We start from the raw sequence: 12,500 nt of genomic DNA, 5'->3' as shown, positions 1-12,500 counted from the left end.
TGAAAAAACTTACAGCACCTGGTATTCCCAGGCGGTCTCCCATCCAAGAACCAAACAGGCCCGACCCTGCTTAGCTTCCGAGATCGGACGAGATCGGGCGTGTTCAGGGTGGTACGGCCGTAAGCCATTATTGTGTGCAGAAAGGGGCCTTTTAAAGATGTCATGCCCTTGATTCTGGCTGAATTTTTGGACATGTGAATATGTCTCTATATGATAAAAAAAAACATATGATCAAACAAAATGAAAAAGCTTACAGCACCTGGTATTCCCAGGCGGTCTCCCATCCAAGTACTAACCAGGCCCGACCCTGCTTAGCTTCTGAGATCGGACGAGATCGGGTGTGTTCAGGGTGGTATGGCTGTAAGCCATTATTGTGTGCAGAAAGGGGCCTTTTAAAGATGTTATGCCCTTGATTCTGGCTGAATTTTTGGACATGTGAATATGTCTCTATATGATAAAATAAAACATATGATCAAAAAAATGAAAAAGCTTACAGCACCTGGTATTCCCAGGCGGTCTCCCATCCAAGTACTAACCAGGCCTGACCTTGCTTAGCTTCCGAGATCGGGCGTGTTCAGGGTGGTATGGCCGTAAGCCATTATTGTGTGCAGATAGGGGCCTTTTAAAGATGTCATGCCCTTGATTCTGGATGAATTTTTGGACATGTGAATATGTCTCTATATGATAAAAAAAACATATGATAAAAAAAAATGAAAAAGCTTACAGCACCTGGTATTCCCAGGCGGTCTCCCATCCAAGTACTAACCAGGCCCGACCCTGCTTAGCTTCCGAGATCAGACGAGATCAGGCGTGTTCAGGGTGGTATGGCCGTAAGCCATTATTGTATGCAGAAAGGGGCCTTTTAAAGATGTCATGCCCTTGATTCTGGCTGAATTTTTGGACATGTGAATATGTCTCTATATGATAAAAAAAAAACATATGATCAAAAAAATGAAAAAACTTACAGCACCTGGTATTCCCAGGCGGTCTCCCATCCAAGTACTAACCAGGCCCTACCCTGCTTGGCTTCCGAGATCGGACGAGATCGGGCGTGTTCAGGGTGGTATGGCCGTAAGCCATTATTGTGTGCAGAAAGGGGCCTTTTAAAGATGTCATGCCCTTGATTCTGGCTGAATTTTTGGACATGTGAATATGTCTCTATATGATAAAAAAAAACATATGATCAAAAAAATGAAAAAGCTTACAGCACCTGGTATTCCCAGGCGGTCTCCCATCCAAGTACTAACCAGGCCCGACCCTGCATAGCTTCCGAGATCGGACGAGATCGGGCGTGTTCAGGGTGGTATGGCCGTAAGCCATTATTGTGTGCAGAAAGGGGCCTTTTAAAGATGTCATGCCCTTGATTCTGGCTAAATTTTTGGACATGTGAATATGTCTCTATATGATAAAAAAAAAACATATGATCAAAAAAATGAAAAAGCTTACAGCGTCTGGTATTCCCAGGCGGTCTCCCATCCAAGTACTATCCAGGCACGACCCTACTTTGTTTCCGAGATCGGACGAGATCGGGCGTGTTAAGGGTGGTATGGCCGTAAGCTGTTATTGTGTGCAGAAAGGGGCCTTTTAAAGATGTCATGCCCTTGATTCTGGCTGAATTTTTGGACATGTGAATATGTCTCTATATGATAAAAAAAAAACATATGATCAAAAAAATGAAAAATCTTACAGCACCTGGTATTCCCAGGCGGTCTCCCATCCAGGTACTAACCAGGCCCTACCCTGCTTAGCTTCCGAGATCGGACGAGATCAGGCGTGTTCAGGGTGGTATGGCCATAAGCCATTATTGTGTGCAGACAGGGGCCTTTTAAAGATGTCATGCCCTTGATTCTGGCTGAATTTTTGGACATGTGAATATGTCTCTATATGATCAAAAAAAAAATATGATCAAAAAAATGAAAATGCTTACAGCACCTGGTATTCCCAGGTGATCTCCCATCCAAGTACTATCCAGGCCCGACCCTGCTTAGCTTCCGAGATCGGACGAGATCGGGCGTGTTCAGGGTGGTATGGCCGTAAGCCATTATTGTGTGCAGAAAGGGGCCTTTTAAAGATGTCATGCCCTTGATTCTGGCTAAATTTTTGGACATGTGAATATGTCTCTATATGATAAAAAAAAAACATATGATCAAAAAAATGAAAAAGCTTATAGCACCTGGTATTCCCAGGCGGTCTCCCATCCAAGTATTAACCAGGCCCGACCCTGCTTAGCTTCCGAGATCAGACGAGATCGGGCGTGTTCAGGGTGGTATGGCCATAAGTCATTATTGTGTGCAGACAGGGGCCTTTTAAAGATGTCATGCCCTTGATTCTGGCTGAATTTTTGGACATGTGAATATGTCTCTATATGATCAAAAAAAAAATATGATCAAAAAAATGAAAATGCTTACAGCACCTGGTATTCCCAGGTGATCTCCCATCCAAGTACTATCCAGGCCCGACCCTGCTTAGCTTCCGAGATCGGACGAGATCGGGCGTGTTCAGGGTGGTATGGCCGTAAGCCATTATTGTGTGCAGAAAGGGGCCTTTTAAAGATGTCATGCCCTTGATTCTGGCTAAATTTTTGGACATGTGAATATGTCTCTATATGATAAAAAAAAAACATATGATCAAAAAAATGAAAAAGCTTATAGCACCTGGTATTCCCAGGCGGTCTCCCATCCAAGTATTAACCAGGCCCGACCCTGCTTAGCTTCCGAGATCAGACGAGATCGGGCGTGTTCAGGGTGGTATGGCCATAAGTCATTATTGTGTGCAGACAGGGGCCTTTTAAAGATGTCATGCCCTTGATTCTGGCTGAATTTTTGGACATGTGAATATGTCTCTATATGATAAAAAAAAAAACATATGATCAAAAAAATGAAGAAGCTTACAGCACCTGGTATTCCCAAGCTGTCTCCCATCCAAGTACTAACCAGGCCCGACCCTGCTTACCTTCTGAGATCGGACGAGTTCAGGGTTGTATGGCCGTAAGCCATTATTGTGTGCAGAAAGGGGCCTTTTAAAGATGTCATGCCCTTGATTCTGGCTGAATTTTTGGACATGTGAATATGTCTCTATATGATAAAAAAAAACATATGATCAAAAAAATGAAAAAGCTTACAGCACCTGGTATTCCCAGGCGGTCTCCCATCTAAGTACTAACCAGGCCCGACCCTGCTTAGCGTCCGAGATCGGACGAGTTCAGGGTGGTATGTCCGTAAGCCATTATTGTGTGCAGAAATGGGCCTTAAAGATGTCATTCCCTTGATTCTGGCTGAATTGTTGGACATGTGAATATGTCTCTCTATGATAAAAAAAAAACACATGATCAAAAAAATGAAAAAGCTTACAGCACCTGGTATTCCTAGGCGGTCTCCCATCCAAGTACTAACCAGGCCTGACCTTGCTTAGCTTCCGAGATCGGGCGTGTTCAGGGTGGTATGGCCGTAAGCCATTATTGTGTGCAGACAGGGGCCTTTTAAAGATGTCATGCCCTTGATTCTGGCAGAATTTTTGGACATTTGAATATGTCTCTATATGATAAAAAAAACATATGATCAAAAAAAATGAAAAAGCTTACAGCACCTGGTATTCCCAGGCGGTCTCCCATCCAAGTACTAACCAGGCCCGACCCTGCTTAGCTTCCGAGATCAGACGAGAGCGGGCGTGTTCAGGGTGGTATGGCCGTAAGCCATTATTGTATGCAGAAAGGGGCCTTTTAAAGATGTCATGCCCTTGATTCTGGCTGAATTTTTGGACATGTGAATATGTCTCTATATGATAAAAAAAAAAACATATGATCAAAAAAATGAAAAAACTTACAGCACCTGGTATTCCCAGGCGGTCTCCCATCCAAGTACTAACCAGGCCCGACCCTGCTTAGCTTCCGAGATCAGACGAGATCGGGCGTGTTCAGGGTGGTATGGCCGTAAGCCATTATTGTGTGCAGACAGGGGCCTTTTAAACATGTCATGCCCTTGATTCTGCCTGAATTTTTGGACATGTGAATATGTCTCTATATGATAAAAAAAAAACATATGATCAAAAAAAATGAAAAAGCTTACAGCACCTGGTATTCCCAGGCGGTCTCCCATCCAAGTAATAATCAGGCCCGACTCTGCTTAGCTTCCAATATCGGACGAGTTCAGGGTGGTATGGCCGTAAGCCATTATTGTGTGCAGACAGGGGCCATTTAAACATGTCATGCCCTTGATTCTGCCTGAATTTTTGGACATGTGAATATGTCTCTCTATGATAAAAAAAAAACATATGATCAAAAAAATGAAAAAGCTTACAGCACCTGGTATTCCCAGGCGGTCTCCCATCCAAGTACTAACCAGGCCCGACCCTGCTTAGTTTCTGAGATCAGACAAGATCGGGCGTGTTCAGGGTGGTATGGCCGTAAGCCATTATTGTGTGCAGACAGGGGCCTTTTAAACATGTCATGCCCTTGATTCTGCCTGAATTTTTGGACATGTGAATATGTCTCTATATGATAAAAAAAAAAAACATATGATCAAAAAAATGAAAAAGCTTACAGCACATGGTATTCCCAGGCGGTCTCCCATCCAAGTACTAACCAGGCCCGACCCTGCTTAGTTTCTGAGATCAGACAAGATCGGGCGTGTTCAGGGTGGTATGGCCGTAAGCCATTATTGTGTGCAGACAGGGGCCTTTTAAACATGTCATGCCCTTGATTCTGCCTGAATTTTTGTACATGTGATTATGTCTCCATATGATAAAAAAAAAAACATATGATCAAAAAAATGAAAAAGCTTACAGCACCTGGTATTCCCAGGCGGTCTCCCATCCAAGTACTAACCAGACCCGACACTGCTTAGCTTCCGAGATCGGACAAGTTCAGGGTGGTATGGCCTTAAGCCATTATTGTGTGCAGAAAGGGGCCTTTTAAAGATGTCATGCCCTTGATTCTGGCTGAATTTTTGGACATGTGAATATGTCTCTATATGATCAAAAAAAACATATGATCAAAAAAATGAAGAAGCTTACAGCACCTGGTATTCCCAGGCTGTCTCCCATCCAAGTACTAACCAGGCCCGACCCTGCTTACCTTCTGAGATCGGACGAGTTCAGGGTTGTATGGCCGTAAGCCATTATTGTGTGCAGAGAGGGGCCTTTTAAAGATGTCATGCCCTTGATTCTGGCTGAATTTTTGGACATGTGAATATGTCTCTATATGATAAAAAAAAACATATGATCAAAAAAATGAAAAAGCTTACAGCACCTGGTATTCCCAGGCGGTCTCCCATCTAAGTACTAACCAGGCCCGACCCTGCTTAGCGTCCGAGATCGGACGAGTTCAGGGTGGTATGTCCGTAAGCCATTATTGTGTGCAGAAATGGGCCTTAAAGATGTCATTCCCTTGATTCTGGCTGAATTGTTGGCCATGTGAATATGTCTCTCTATGATAAAAAAAAAACACATGATCAAAAAAATGAAAAAGCTTACAGCACCTGGTATTCCTAGGCGGTCTCCCATCCAAGTACTAACCAGGCCTGACCTTGCTTAGCTTCCGAGATCGGGCGTGTTCAGGGTGGTATGGCCGTAAGCCATTATTGTGTGCAGACAGGGGCCTTTTAAAGATGTCATGCCCTTGATTCTGGCAGAATTTTTGGACATTTGAATATGTCTCTATATGATAAAAAAAACATATGATCAAAAAAAATGAAAAAGCTTACAGCACCTGGTATTCCCAGGCGGTCTCCCATCCAAGTACTAACCAGGCCCGACCCTGCTTAGCTTCCGAGATCAGACGAGAGCGGGCGTGTTCAGGGTGGTTTGGCCGTAAGCCATTATTGTATGCAGAAAGGGGCCTTTTAAAGATGTCATGCCCTTGATTCTGGCTGAATTTTTGGACATGTGAATATGTCTCTATATGATAAAAAAAAAAACATATGATCAAAAAAATGAAAAAACTTACAGCACCTGGTATTCCCAGGCGGTCTCCCATCCAAGTACTAACCAGGCCCGACCCTGCTTAGCTTCCGAGATCAGACGAGATCGGGCGTGTTCAGGGTGGTATGGCCGTAAGCCATTATTGTGTGCAGACAGGGGCCTTTTAAACATGTCATGCCCTTGATTCTGCCTGAATTTTTGGACATGTGAATATGTCTCTATATGATAAAAAAAAAACATATGATCAAAAAAAATGAAAAAGCTTACAGCACCTGGTATTCCCAGGCGGTCTCCCATCCAAGTAATAACCAGGCCCGACTCTGCTTAGCTTCCAATATCGGACGAGTTCAGGGTGGTATGGCCGTAAGCCATTATTGTGTGCAGACAGGGGCCATTTAAACATGTCATGCCCTTGATTCTGCCTGAATTTTTGGACATGTGAATATGTCTCTCTATGATAAAAAAAAAACATATGATCAAAAAAATGAAAAAGCTTACAGCACCTGGTATTCCCAGGCGGTCTCCCATCCAAGTACTAACCAGGCCCGACCCTGCTTAGTTTCTGAGATCAGACAAGATCGGGCGTGTTCAGGGTGGTATGGCCGTAAGCCATTATTGTGTGCAGACAGGGGCCTTTTAAACATGTCATGCCCTTGATTCTGCCTGAATTTTTGTACATGTGATTATGTCTCCATATGATAAAAAAAAAAACATATGATCAAAAAAATGAAAAAGCTTACAGCACCTGGTATTCCCAGGCGGTCTCCCATCCAAGTACTAACCAGACCCGACACTGCTTAGCTTCCGAGATCGGACAAGTTCAGGGTGGTATGGCCTTAAGCCATTATTGTGTGCAGAAAGGGGCCTTTTAAAGATGTCATGCCCTTGATTCTGGCTGAATTTTTGGACATGTGAATATGTCTCTATATGATCAAAAAAAACATATGATCAAAAAAATGAAAAAGCTTACAGCACCTGGTATTCCCAGGTGGTCTCACATCCAAGTAGTAACCAGGCCCGACCCTGCTTAGCTTCCGAGATCAGACGAGATCGGCGTGTTCAGGGTGTTATGGCCGTAAGCCATTATTGTGTTCAGAAAGGGGCCTTTTAAAGATGTCATGCCCTATATTCTGGCTGAATTTTTGGACATGTGAATATGTCTCCATATGATAAAAAAAAAAACATATGATCAAAAAAATGAAAAAGCTTACAGCACCTGGTATTCCCAGGCGGTCTCCCATCCAAGTACTAACCAGACCCGACACTGCTTAGCTTCCGAGATCGGACGAGTTCAGGGTGGTATGGCCTTAAGCCATTATTGTGTGCAGAAAGGGGCCTTTTAAAGATGTCATTCCCTTGATTCTGGCTGAATTTTTGGACATGTGAATATGTCTCCATATGATAAAAAAAAAACATATGATTAAAAAAATGAAAAAGCTTGCAGCACCTGGTATTCCCAGGCGGTCTCCCATCCAAGTCCTAACCAGGCCCCACCATGCTTACCTTCCGAGATCGGACGAGTTCAGGGTTGTATGGCCGTAAGCCATTATTGTGTGCAGAAAGGGGCCTTTTAAAGATGTCATGCCCTTGATTCTGGCTGAATTTTTGGACATGTGAATATGTCTCTATATGATAAAAAAAAAACATATGATCAAAAAAAATGAAAAAGCTTACAGCACCTGGTATTCCCAGGCGGTCTCCCATCCAAGTAATAACCAGGCCCGACTCTGCTTAGCTTCCAATATCGGACGAGTTCAGGGTGGTATGGCCGTAAGCCATTATTGTGTGCAGACAGGGGCCATTTAAACATGTCATGCCCTTGATTCTGGCTGAATTTTTGGACATGTGAATATGTCTCTCTATGATAAAAAAAAAACATATGATCAAAAAAATGAAAAAGCTTACAGCACCTGGTATTCCCAGGCGGTCTCCCATCCAAGTACTAACCAGGCCCGACCCTGCTTAGTTTCTGAGATCAGACAAGATCGGGCGTGTTCAGGGTGGTATGGCCGTAAGCCATTATTGTGTGCAGACAGGGGCCTTTTAAACATGTCATGCCCTTGATTCTGCCTGAATTTTTGGACATGTGAATATGTCTCTATATGATAAAAAAAAAAAACATATGATCAAAAAAATGAAAAAGCTTACAGCACATGGTATTCCCAGGTGGTCTCCCATCCAAGTAATAACCAGACCCGACCCTGCTTAGTTTCCAAGATCGGACGAGATCGGGCTTGTTCAGGGTGGTATGGCCGTAAGCCATTATTGTGTGCAGAAAGGGGCCGTTTAAAGATGTCATGCCCTTGATTCTGGCTGAATTTTTGTACATGTGAATATGTCTCCATATGATAAAAAAAAAAACATATGATCAAAAAAATGAAAAAGCTTACAGCACCTGGTATTCCCAGGCTGTCTCCCACCCAAGTACTAACCAGACCCGACACTGCTTAGCTTCCGAGATCGGACAAGTTTTTTTTTTTTTATCTTTTATTATCAAAATTACAAAAACATTTATAATTCTTTCACATCATTTACAACAAATGCTATTATAATACATACACCCTCTAAATTAAACCTCCCCTCTGACGCAAACGGCACCCTAAAAACAATAAAAACATAGCATCAGAAAAAAAAACTCAAATCACCCCTGATACCCCCAACTCATGACAACTCTTCTGAGTCCCTCCCCCAAAGCAAACACCCCTCTGAAAACAAACCACAAAAACATACAAAAACCCCACAGTATTCTCAAAAAACCACTGAGAAAAAAAAACCCAAATCAAATCACCCATTTTCCCCATGACCAAAAAAGAAGCCCTCGTACCAAAAAAACCAAAAACAAAATAATTTAGACATCCCACATAATTCCCTCCTCGTTTACTCTACACACATTCGCACCTTCCACAAACATTCTCACAAACTCACTCTCATTCGCTATGTACAGTAATTTAAGATGTGCTTTCCATTCATTCACAAACATTCTCCACACATTCATTTTCTTACTTTCATACAGTGCATAATTCCTCCTGTTAAAAACTGCTTTTCTTGCAAAAGCCAAAATTATATTCATTACTTTGTGATTTTTTTGTTTTGTTCCCACCCCCAACAACACCGACAATTCCCACCCCCTTTCATTCCAACACTCATTCTTACTGCATTTCCTCAACATTTCTCTTATTTTTCCCCAAAAATAAACCAATTCCCCACACGTAACAAACAAATGTATTAAATCCTCATCCATACTTTCACATACACAACACTTTCTTTCATACCTCTCCTTATGGATCTGATGCAGGACGATGCAGGTGAAGATCCTCCTGTGCCTCAGTTTGAAATCTAGGTCAAATATTGCATGTGGTGTATGCGGAATGTTAATGTTCTTCCATATCATGTTGCTTGTTATGTCCGGGTATGTGTCTGTCCATTTTACTTCGGATGTGGGTTTCTGTATTCTATGTGTGATTGCGCACCTATACCAAATTTTTGTAGTGACATCTATAATGTTGTGTTTCTTCTCCCCTAGGCACAGGGAGATCCCCCCCACATCGTCCTGCATCACTCCCTCCTTCTCTTTGATTAATTTTTCCCATTCGCTCGACAAAGACAATTTTACATTTGCAAACACTCCCTCAATCACATCCTTTCTGCACACACACCCTTTATTTTTTAAACCCCTCACCACCATTTGTAAATCAAAATCCCCCCCACAGTTCAGTAAATCCCTTATTCTAATATATCCCGCTTTCGACATAGCTTCACACTTAATTACCCTCTCCCCATTTTTAAAATACGGGCTCGAGAGGAAGGGCAGTCGTAGCACTGACCCTCTCGTTCCGCACTCTGGTACAGTCCAGGATGAAACCTGATACCACGCACTGAGTACTTCCTGGAAAAACCGTGGCAAGTGTTTAAATGAATCCGGGTTATTGATCTGGTACAGGTTGTCCTCGTTGTAGAGTCCAAAACTGCACAGATATTGTTTGAAGTGGTTTTTCCAAACTACGTTCCGGTTCTGGTCCATAAATTTGCCTATCAATTTGACTCTTAGTGCTACTTTTTTTGTAAGTAAATCAATCAAAGCTAGCCCCCCCTGATCTTTAGCCCCTATTATTGTTTTGTGAGCTATACTCGCTGCTTTGTTTTTCCAAATAAAGTCCCTAATGGTCTTTGAAATCTCCTTAAAGGCCCAGTCCGGAAGCGTACAAGTACTCAGCGCATGATTCACTTTGGACAACACGAGAGCATTTGTTACGGCTACCCTTCCTCTCAACAATAGACCCCTCGCTTTCCACAAATTCAATGTTTTTTTTAATTTTACCCACCACCTCTTTCCATGTTACATCATCACATTCATTCTCATTTTTCCCCATATTCACTCCCAACACTTTTCTTCTCTCACACACCGTTTTAAATCCCCACTTATTAACTAGATTGGATTCCTTACCTAGTAACATCATTTCTGACTTATTTTCATTTACTTTTGCCCCAGATGCTCTTTCATAAGTTTGTACATGTTTTAATATCAATTCTATATCCTCCTCTCCTTTTACCATTATATTCACGTCATCTGCATACTGTATTATTTTTACGTTTTCCTTACCTATACCTTTTATGTTTACGTCTTCCGATATCAGTGCTGCCAGCGGCTCTGCTACCAAGCTGTACAACAGCGCTGACATCGGACATCCTTGTCTCACTGACCTTGATATTTTAAAAGAATCAGTTAGTTCCCCGTTACATTTTATCTTGCTTTCCGCTCCTGTATACAACATATTTATCCATTCTCTCATTCTCTCCCCGAATCCAAACTTCTCTAACACCTTCCCCATGAACCCGTGATCTACTCTGTCAAAAGCTTTATTTAAATCAATCCCTAGCCATATTCCCCCCTCCCCTTCCATATCCCTGACCGTCTGTTTTATTGAAATGATTGAGTCTGCTATGTCTCTGTTTGGTATACTGTATGATTGTGTTTGTTCTATGATTGTTCCTATTACCTCCCTGATTCTATTGGCTATTGTTTTCGCTATGATTTTTTAGTCTGTGTTGAGTAGGCTGATTGGTCTGTAGTTGTCCAGATTTTTATTGTCCCCCTTGTTTTTGTAAAAAATAGTAACCACCCCTTCCCCTAAACTTTTTGGTATATGTTTCACTTTTTCCATATATTTACTCAATTTGTTCACCAAGGGCACCAGCTGCTCTTTGAAAGCTTGGTAGAATTCCGCAGTTAGGCCATCGCTCCCAGGACTTTTGTTTTTGTTTAACCCCTCTAAAGCACTTCTGATTTCTCCCTCTGTAAACTCACAATCACACCACATTTTATCGTCCTCGCTTAGTTTTTTCTTTAAGGCACCCAAAGCTCTGTTCACACTCACGCTATCACACTCCTGTCTCGAAAACAGGCTTTCATAATAGCCCTTTACTATTTCTAAAATTCCCTTTTTATCTGTCACACTTTTACCTGCTTCATTTAATAATTTGTTTATTTCTGTTCTTTTTTGTTTTTGTTTTTCCAGACCTAAAAAAAAGGCTGTACTCCTCTCCCCCTCATACATATATTGTATTTTACTCCTGATGGCTGCACCCCTACTCTTTTTAAGTTCAATCACTCCCAACTGTTCTTTTAAATGTATGTATTTTTCGACACCTACATTATCTACACTGTCAAGCGATGTTATTTCCTCACTTAGTTGTTTTCTCAAATTCTCTTCCTTTCTATTTTCTCTCCACTTTTTCTCTTTACTATAATTGATACACTTTTTTTTAATTCTGACTTTTACACTATCCCACCACACATTCATATCTTCACTCTCATTCCACTCATATCCCACATCATTCAACAATCTTTCCATACTTTTCACAAACATTCCATCATCCAGCAAGCTTGCATTAAAGCACCATATCCCTCCTTTACGTACATTCGTTTCTTTTCTAAACGTGATTTCTATTCCAGCGTGATCGCTCCACATATTAGTTTTATATTCAACTTCTTTAATCCACCTCACTACCTCGCATGTCACCAAAGCATAATCTATTCTAGATTGTTTTAATCTATTTAGTACAATTTGTCTCCTGGAGAACACCCTCTCCCATGGATGTAGCAATCTCCAAATATCAATGCATTGTTTCGTTATCATTATATCTTTAAGTGTCCCCCTGCTCACATCCCCCTTAAACACATTATTTTTTGACACATCGGTGGGTGTCATCGCCACATTAAAGTCACCGATTATTATACAATTCCTTTCCCACCATTTGCTTATTGCAATGAAGAACGTTTTCCTTTCTTTTTCTCCATTCGGTGCATATATATTTATGATTCTTATATTTTTCGTTTCATACACACAGTCTATTACTATTATTCTTCCTTCTTTGTCTCCATAAACCAAATTTACCCCTGTTACCCGACCCGTTTTGACTAAAACCGCCACTCCTCTCGCCCTCGACGTGCCATTGGAGCAGAAAATATGGCCCACAAAGTCTTTTTTTATGTCTTCCACCAGGGAATCATCCCACCTGGTCTCCTGCAGGCACAAAACGTCATTCTGCAAGGAAAGAATCGAATGTCTTTTTTCTTTGTTCCT

At 41.8% G+C, this 12,500-nt stretch overlaps 18 non-coding genes and 17 pseudogenes across 18 annotated transcripts; all 35 read right to left on the bottom strand.

Annotated features, from left to right (window-relative positions):
- Positions 1-6: 6 nt before the first annotated feature.
- On the bottom strand, positions 7-125 carry LOC132968303 (5S ribosomal RNA). Its single transcript, XR_009671145.1, has one exon. It is a non-coding gene; the product is annotated as a 5S ribosomal RNA (ribosomal RNA).
- A 122-nt stretch (positions 126-247) lies between these two features.
- Positions 248-366, bottom strand: LOC132967922 (5S ribosomal RNA). The gene has a single exon (XR_009670858.1). It is a non-coding gene; the product is annotated as a 5S ribosomal RNA (ribosomal RNA).
- Positions 367-487: 121 nt separating this feature from the next.
- On the bottom strand, positions 488-596 carry LOC132968457 (5S ribosomal RNA; annotated as a pseudogene).
- Positions 597-717: 121 nt separating this feature from the next.
- On the bottom strand, positions 718-836 carry LOC132968015 (5S ribosomal RNA). The gene has a single exon (XR_009670867.1). It is a non-coding gene; the product is annotated as a 5S ribosomal RNA (ribosomal RNA).
- Positions 837-958: 122 nt separating this feature from the next.
- On the bottom strand, positions 959-1,077 carry LOC132968031 (5S ribosomal RNA). The gene has a single exon (XR_009670883.1). It is a non-coding gene; the product is annotated as a 5S ribosomal RNA (ribosomal RNA).
- A 121-nt stretch (positions 1,078-1,198) lies between these two features.
- Positions 1,199-1,317, bottom strand: LOC132968097 (5S ribosomal RNA). Its single transcript, XR_009670945.1, has one exon. It is a non-coding gene; the product is annotated as a 5S ribosomal RNA (ribosomal RNA).
- A 122-nt stretch (positions 1,318-1,439) lies between these two features.
- LOC132968438 (5S ribosomal RNA) lies at positions 1,440-1,558 on the bottom strand (annotated as a pseudogene).
- A 122-nt stretch (positions 1,559-1,680) lies between these two features.
- LOC132968164 (5S ribosomal RNA) lies at positions 1,681-1,799 on the bottom strand. Its single transcript, XR_009671011.1, has one exon. It is a non-coding gene; the product is annotated as a 5S ribosomal RNA (ribosomal RNA).
- A 121-nt stretch (positions 1,800-1,920) lies between these two features.
- On the bottom strand, positions 1,921-2,039 carry LOC132968038 (5S ribosomal RNA). Its single transcript, XR_009670890.1, has one exon. It is a non-coding gene; the product is annotated as a 5S ribosomal RNA (ribosomal RNA).
- A 122-nt stretch (positions 2,040-2,161) lies between these two features.
- LOC132968196 (5S ribosomal RNA) lies at positions 2,162-2,280 on the bottom strand. Its single transcript, XR_009671043.1, has one exon. It is a non-coding gene; the product is annotated as a 5S ribosomal RNA (ribosomal RNA).
- Positions 2,281-2,401: 121 nt separating this feature from the next.
- LOC132968037 (5S ribosomal RNA) lies at positions 2,402-2,520 on the bottom strand. The gene has a single exon (XR_009670889.1). It is a non-coding gene; the product is annotated as a 5S ribosomal RNA (ribosomal RNA).
- A 122-nt stretch (positions 2,521-2,642) lies between these two features.
- On the bottom strand, positions 2,643-2,761 carry LOC132968194 (5S ribosomal RNA). The gene has a single exon (XR_009671041.1). It is a non-coding gene; the product is annotated as a 5S ribosomal RNA (ribosomal RNA).
- Positions 2,762-2,884: 123 nt separating this feature from the next.
- Positions 2,885-2,993, bottom strand: LOC132967950 (5S ribosomal RNA; annotated as a pseudogene).
- A 121-nt stretch (positions 2,994-3,114) lies between these two features.
- Positions 3,115-3,223, bottom strand: LOC132967861 (5S ribosomal RNA; annotated as a pseudogene).
- A 120-nt stretch (positions 3,224-3,343) lies between these two features.
- On the bottom strand, positions 3,344-3,452 carry LOC132968503 (5S ribosomal RNA; annotated as a pseudogene).
- A 121-nt stretch (positions 3,453-3,573) lies between these two features.
- LOC132968140 (5S ribosomal RNA) lies at positions 3,574-3,692 on the bottom strand. Its single transcript, XR_009670988.1, has one exon. It is a non-coding gene; the product is annotated as a 5S ribosomal RNA (ribosomal RNA).
- A 123-nt stretch (positions 3,693-3,815) lies between these two features.
- LOC132967874 (5S ribosomal RNA) lies at positions 3,816-3,934 on the bottom strand. Its single transcript, XR_009670853.1, has one exon. It is a non-coding gene; the product is annotated as a 5S ribosomal RNA (ribosomal RNA).
- A 123-nt stretch (positions 3,935-4,057) lies between these two features.
- LOC132967946 (5S ribosomal RNA) lies at positions 4,058-4,166 on the bottom strand (annotated as a pseudogene).
- Positions 4,167-4,288: 122 nt separating this feature from the next.
- On the bottom strand, positions 4,289-4,407 carry LOC132968293 (5S ribosomal RNA). The gene has a single exon (XR_009671136.1). It is a non-coding gene; the product is annotated as a 5S ribosomal RNA (ribosomal RNA).
- A 124-nt stretch (positions 4,408-4,531) lies between these two features.
- LOC132968365 (5S ribosomal RNA) lies at positions 4,532-4,650 on the bottom strand. The gene has a single exon (XR_009671199.1). It is a non-coding gene; the product is annotated as a 5S ribosomal RNA (ribosomal RNA).
- A 123-nt stretch (positions 4,651-4,773) lies between these two features.
- Positions 4,774-4,882, bottom strand: LOC132967938 (5S ribosomal RNA; annotated as a pseudogene).
- A 121-nt stretch (positions 4,883-5,003) lies between these two features.
- Positions 5,004-5,112, bottom strand: LOC132967939 (5S ribosomal RNA; annotated as a pseudogene).
- Positions 5,113-5,233: 121 nt separating this feature from the next.
- On the bottom strand, positions 5,234-5,342 carry LOC132967860 (5S ribosomal RNA; annotated as a pseudogene).
- A 120-nt stretch (positions 5,343-5,462) lies between these two features.
- LOC132968502 (5S ribosomal RNA) lies at positions 5,463-5,571 on the bottom strand (annotated as a pseudogene).
- A 121-nt stretch (positions 5,572-5,692) lies between these two features.
- LOC132968193 (5S ribosomal RNA) lies at positions 5,693-5,811 on the bottom strand. The gene has a single exon (XR_009671040.1). It is a non-coding gene; the product is annotated as a 5S ribosomal RNA (ribosomal RNA).
- Positions 5,812-5,934: 123 nt separating this feature from the next.
- On the bottom strand, positions 5,935-6,053 carry LOC132967862 (5S ribosomal RNA). Its single transcript, XR_009670852.1, has one exon. It is a non-coding gene; the product is annotated as a 5S ribosomal RNA (ribosomal RNA).
- Positions 6,054-6,176: 123 nt separating this feature from the next.
- LOC132967932 (5S ribosomal RNA) lies at positions 6,177-6,285 on the bottom strand (annotated as a pseudogene).
- Positions 6,286-6,407: 122 nt separating this feature from the next.
- Positions 6,408-6,526, bottom strand: LOC132968292 (5S ribosomal RNA). The gene has a single exon (XR_009671135.1). It is a non-coding gene; the product is annotated as a 5S ribosomal RNA (ribosomal RNA).
- Positions 6,527-6,649: 123 nt separating this feature from the next.
- Positions 6,650-6,758, bottom strand: LOC132967937 (5S ribosomal RNA; annotated as a pseudogene).
- Positions 6,759-6,879: 121 nt separating this feature from the next.
- Positions 6,880-6,997, bottom strand: LOC132968434 (5S ribosomal RNA; annotated as a pseudogene).
- Positions 6,998-7,120: 123 nt separating this feature from the next.
- Positions 7,121-7,229, bottom strand: LOC132967913 (5S ribosomal RNA; annotated as a pseudogene).
- Positions 7,230-7,351: 122 nt separating this feature from the next.
- On the bottom strand, positions 7,352-7,460 carry LOC132968003 (5S ribosomal RNA; annotated as a pseudogene).
- A 123-nt stretch (positions 7,461-7,583) lies between these two features.
- Positions 7,584-7,692, bottom strand: LOC132967931 (5S ribosomal RNA; annotated as a pseudogene).
- A 122-nt stretch (positions 7,693-7,814) lies between these two features.
- LOC132968291 (5S ribosomal RNA) lies at positions 7,815-7,933 on the bottom strand. The gene has a single exon (XR_009671134.1). It is a non-coding gene; the product is annotated as a 5S ribosomal RNA (ribosomal RNA).
- A 124-nt stretch (positions 7,934-8,057) lies between these two features.
- On the bottom strand, positions 8,058-8,176 carry LOC132968403 (5S ribosomal RNA; annotated as a pseudogene).
- Between the last annotated feature and the right edge of the window lie 4,324 nt (positions 8,177-12,500).

This window comes from Labrus mixtus, unplaced genomic scaffold (genome assembly GCF_963584025.1).
Source record: "Labrus mixtus unplaced genomic scaffold, fLabMix1.1 SCAFFOLD_74, whole genome shotgun sequence".
NCBI lineage: Eukaryota > Metazoa > Chordata > Actinopteri > Labriformes > Labridae > Labrus > Labrus mixtus.
This window is presented reverse-complemented; position numbering and strand designations above follow the sequence as displayed.